The following is a 6,059-nucleotide window of genomic DNA, read 5'->3' on the forward strand; positions in this document are numbered from 1 at the left end:
GTATGCAGGTACGAATTGGTTTGTTTCCTTTTTCGCCTGTGCTTCTTCTTCTTCGATAATTTTGACTAGACAGTTGGACGGGTACGAACTGGTTTTGTTTACTTTTTCGTCTGCGCTTCTTCTTCTTCGATAATTTTGGCTAGACAGATGTACAGGTAGAGAGATAGATTGGCAAGTCCTGTAGCCATCATTCAGTTTTAGTGGCTGTAATTTCATGAGAATATCAATGGAACAAATATTTAACCTACTTAAACCAAATCTGTCTCGCCTTTTACGAATTTTGGACAAAAATCTTCATAATACTAGTATACTTCTCACCATCTGCCTTCAAAATAGTTCATCTTTCAATTTCATTTTGTCTATTTTCATCCAATTCGAAGTTTCTATTATATCAGTGTGGCATCTTCATCCATTTATCCTGATTATCTTATCATCCACTTATTCTGATTTTCCTTATCCTCCCCACTTATCCATACTTCAGACTTATACTCCAGTTTTGAATCATTCTCTTCCCGGAACTTCATATGCAGTGAAAGCAAGGATTTCCAAATCGCAATATTTTTTATCTAATCTTTCTAGGAGATTTTCCCACTCCCTGTAATTAGGTCGTCAGCGATCAGGGAGACTGTGTGACCTTTCGTTACCTTCTCGTGACCTCTCTTTGGCTGAATTTTTTAGATCAGGGTGCTTAGTTCGTCTTTATATTTTTACATTTTCATATTTTTCTTATTTATATTTTTACGAATTTTTTCATTACAAGGATTTTTGGGTTCACTTGACGACCAAATACTTCATTAATTTTAATTTTGTTTTTAATTTTTTTTCTTTTTTCAGAGGTCATTAATTTCTTTATTTGGATTTGCAACTTTTTTTTTCTATTTTTTTTTTCTAGAGGTCATTAATTTTTTTTATTTTGATTTGTGATTTGCAATTTTTTTCAGACGTCATTAATTTTTAAAATTTTTATATGTGACATTTTCAATTTTTTTTCAGAGGGCATTAATTTTTTTCATTTTGATTTGCGACATTTCTATTCAATTTTTTTAAACAGAGGTCATAAATTTGTATTATTTTGATTTGTGACATTATTAAATTTTTTTTTTTTTTCAGAGGTCACTAATAATTTTATTTTGATCTGTGACATTTTTTTTTTCAGCGTGGTGTCTCAATTTCAGGGGTCACTGAATCTACAGACGAATTGCATTTCATTATTCCGACCTACTTTGACTACCGAGACTGACCTATACACCTTAATTCAATCATTTATTTAAACCTTTTAAATCAATTAGGTAAACTGCATCACCAAAAGTTAGAATTTCGCCAGCGATTTCTAGGTAGGAGTAGTCATCACCTCATACCTCTATTGATGGTGCTGTGGGTTAAAGCGCGTCACTGTACGTCCCTGAATTCCTGGTTTCCGTGGTTCGAGTCCCATGAGCCCACGAAATTTTTTTTATCACCTAAAAAAAATCCCCCTTCGGTTAACGTAGATGAAAATATATTAATTCCGAGGTAGAGCGAATTAGATATTAAAGGACATTTGTACCTTAATGCTTCTATGTGAATCACTGTGATGTGATGAAATTAAATATATATATATATATTTATATATATATATATATATATATATATATATATATATATGTATATATAATGTATAAGTATATAAATATATATATATATATATATAGAATATATATATATATATATACATACATACATATATATATATACATACATACATTATATATATATATATATATATATATATTATATATACATATATATATATATATATATATATATATATATATATTTCATTTATTATTTGAGGGAATGAGTGAGAGACGACATAAACTTATAGCCTCTCGCGGTGGTGGGGTAGGTAAAGCTTCACTGACGTTCCTGGATTTGAATGTCTTCTTCGGTTCGCGCCCGGGACCAGGCAAATCTATTATCGTGAAAAATTCCCTTCGGTTAAGCATATATGAAAATATATTAATTCCGAGGTAGAGCGAATTAGATATTAAAGGACATTGTAGCTCGATGTATGTATATGAATCACGGTAATGCGAAATGACTTGTATATATGTATTATATTATATATATGTATGTATATATGTATGTATATATATATATGTATATATATGTATATATATTGTTAATATATGTATATATATATATATATATATATAGATATATATTATATATATATTATTATAATATATATTATATATATATATTATATATATATATATTTTATATATATAATATTACATATATTATATATATAGATTATGATATTGTATAAATTATTAAATAATTATGATAATATAAAATTAAATTCAAAATATTAATATAATAAAATTATGTGATTACTTAGCCTCTTTCCTTGAATAATTCATAATGTTTTTCAGTGAGAGGATTATTCTAGTCCAATTATTCAAATACACCTTAACCAATAATTGAACAATATAATCATATAATCGCATAAAAAAATGATTCCTTCAATTAACTTCAGATTCAAATATCAATTAACTTTTCGCCGCTGGATTAAAAGTAATAAAAGATAATTAATTGATGGCATAAAACACGACGGCGTCGCATCTGAAGTTTGAATTGAAGACCGTCGATTGAAAAGTCATTAAAACACGGACTGTTAATGACTGGAGCGTGTCATTAACACGGGCTAATGAGGGCCTTTGTAATGCGATTTGTAATGAAGTAATTACAGTAGGCTCTTGAATTTTCGTTCGTAATTTTAGAGATCGTGGGATTATTATTTTTTATTTTGGATGGTTATTAGTGTTATTACCCTGTTATTGTACTATTATTGCCTGTTATTGTACTATTATTGCCCTGTTATCACTCTCATTACCCTGTTATGGGTGTCATTACCTTGTTATTGCACTATTATTGTCCTGTTATTAGCGTTATTACCCTGTTATGTCAATATTATTGCCCTGTTATTAGTGTTATTACCCTGTTATGGCACTATCATTACCCTGTTATTAGTGTTATTATCCTGTCATTATGCTATTATTACCATGTTATTAGTGTTATTACCCTGTTGTTGTACTATTGTTTTTCCTGTTATTAGTGTTATTATCCTGTCATTATGCTATTATTACAGTATTATTAATGTTATTACCCTTTTATTTTACTATTATTTTCCCTGTTATTAGTGTTATTACCCTGTCATTGACACTACGATTACCCTGTTATTAGTGTTATAACCATCTGTTATGGCACTATTATTACTCTGTTATTAGTGTTATTACTATGTTATGCCACTATTATTACCCTGCTGTTGCAATAGTATTACTCCGTTATTAGTGTATGAACATCTGTTATGGCACTATTACCCTGTTATTAGTGTCATTACCCTGTTATTGCACTATCATTACCCTGTTATTACTCTCATTACCCAGTTATCACTTTATTACTGTTGCTCCTCTGTTATTAACGGTATGACCCTGCCATTACCCTGTTATCACCTTAATAATGTTATTTCTCTGTATATATTTTCATCCTCGCTTTCTCCCTACTCAATGCAATCCCAATTTCTCTTACTTTCTCTTGGACTCCTTTAGGGGCGAATTCCAAAGGTCGATTGAGGGGAGGTAGGGGGGGGGGCTGTTGTAGGGTAGGGGCTGGGGGGTGGGCCAATGTCAAATACCTATAATTCATTGGACGAAAACTTCAGTCTTTCGTGAAGACTGTACATTATTCATTTTTGGGTTTTGGAAATAGATAGGATTTTAAGTTGATGTGATTGAATGTGTGTATATTACACCGCATCAATCATCGTTACTTGAAGGGAAGATTTATTGGTACGTTATCTGTTTACTTATAAGTTTATCTTTATTATTTTGTGACGCCATTTTTTTTAGTGACGATAAGCCAATCAGTCAATCTTTAACGTTTATTTATTTGGGTTCGTTTATTGAGGAACCTAGTTTTAGTGCCCATGAGCCAATCAGTCAAGTATTTGAAGAGGTTTCGTCTTCTGAATAATCATAATAATAATAATAATAATAATAATAATAATAATAATAATAATAATAAATACCACCCAGTCGAATTGGAGGACTGTGATAGAGCAAAAAAAAAAAAAATAATAATAATAATCATACTATAATGGGCATAATGTCTGTCTGTCTGTCTGTCTGTCTGTCTGTCATTCAATCACGGCCAAACGGCTGGTCAGATGGGCATGAAACTTGGCAGGGTTATGGTGGGGACCCCAAAAATTGTTTGTAATGGGGTTTCATCCAACCTACCCCACTCCTTTGTAGGGGGTGGGGGTGAGAAGGGATTCCCTGAAACGGAGCTGTTTCTGGCCGTGAAACGAGGCTGGTTATTCCCGTAGACTTAGTTACTTTATGATTTTTCATACATGATTTCTGTACAACTTCCCCAGAGAAAGTCGCGAATATTTCAGCTCGGACACAATAGAAGATGAAAATTATCATCAATATCCGCAAGATTTTTTGAATAACTTAAATCCATCGGGACTGCCAGTGCACAAAATAACGTTAAAGAAGTACTGCCCGGTAATGTTGCTTCGGAATTTCGATCCTGCCAATGGACATAATAAAAAGGAAACTGACAAGTTCCTACTTTCTACTCATTTCTGGAAGACACAGGATCATAAGAGCATTTATCAGTAGCCATAACGCACTGACATACAAGTTGCGTCTTTGCAGTAACATAATGAAAAGAAAGATACTTTATTATCCGTATCACCATGCAAAGTAATTGACAAAGAAACGAACCAGTCAAGATCCCTGTTCCGTTAAATGAAAGTCACCGACAAGAGAGAGAGAGAGAGAGAGAGAGAGAGAGAGAGAGAGAGAGAGCAGAAGAGGCCATTAACGACATTAATGCACTACAATTACAAAGATAGTAAATTTTGTTTCAATGGGGAATTTTTTGTACAAAAGTTTGGCATGGCCATGGGTAATCCCTTATCTCCTGTCCTTAGCAATATTTACATGGAATTTTTTGAGACAAAACTCTTACCAAGAATTTGCCCCAAAAAGTTATTTGGTTTAGATACGTGGATGATATCTTCTGTATTTTGCCCAGTTCACGAAAACCTCCAGGAATTCCTTAATAATCTCAATAATTTAGTCTTCTATAAAAATTTACTGTAGAGGAAGAAAGAATTGTAATTTGAATTTTCTTGATGTAACTGTCCATAGAAATGATAGAAATTTCACCTTTTCAGTCTTTCGAAAATCAACTAATATTGCCTCTTTTGTTCATTACTACTCCAATCACCATCAAAATGTTAAATTCTCTGTTTTTTCTGGGATGTTCCTAAGGGCTTTACGTGTCTGTAGCCCGCAGTTTATTGACTCTGAAATTTAACTACTTTATGATATTGCATTGAAACTTAATACCCAAGGACTGTTTGTAGATGTGGCATGGAAAAGAGCTAGAAAACATTTTATTCAACTAATGACAAACTAGAATTTAGTAAGCATAACATTCTAAAATTATTACCTTATGATGAAAGGTGTTAGATATTCCTAGGAATTTTTAAAGCTTTTTAACATAAATGTTGTTTTCAGTAATATTAATGTCAAGAGTTTAGTAATCAAAAATTCTCCTAAAGATCTTCCAGGCTGCATATATGAAATTCCTTGCAAAAAAAGTGTGATAAAATCTATTACGGACAGACCGGCAAATCTCTTTCACAGCGTCTTAAGCAACATCAATATTCTGTGAGAACTGGGCAAATATCGAACATGCATTATTTGTACATATGCGAGATTTAGACCATCCTATTAACTGGAGTCAAGCAAGAGCCTTAGTCCCCATGTAATGACACAGTTAAAAGGAATATCATTGAATCTTGTTTTATCAAGTCAAATAATAGAAATGTTCTAAATTTAAGTCTTGGTTTATTTAAACTTGATGCTTTCATAATGAAAAAAGTTGTAGATAAATATAAGCAACAAAATTAATATACTCAGTTTTTACATGTTTTGGGACTGTAAAAGATACTTTGTAATTTCGGTTAGGGTCAGAATCTGTTTAAGTTTGTGACC

Source organism: Macrobrachium nipponense, chromosome 36 (assembly GCF_015104395.2).
Source record: "Macrobrachium nipponense isolate FS-2020 chromosome 36, ASM1510439v2, whole genome shotgun sequence".
NCBI lineage: Eukaryota > Metazoa > Arthropoda > Malacostraca > Decapoda > Palaemonidae > Macrobrachium > Macrobrachium nipponense.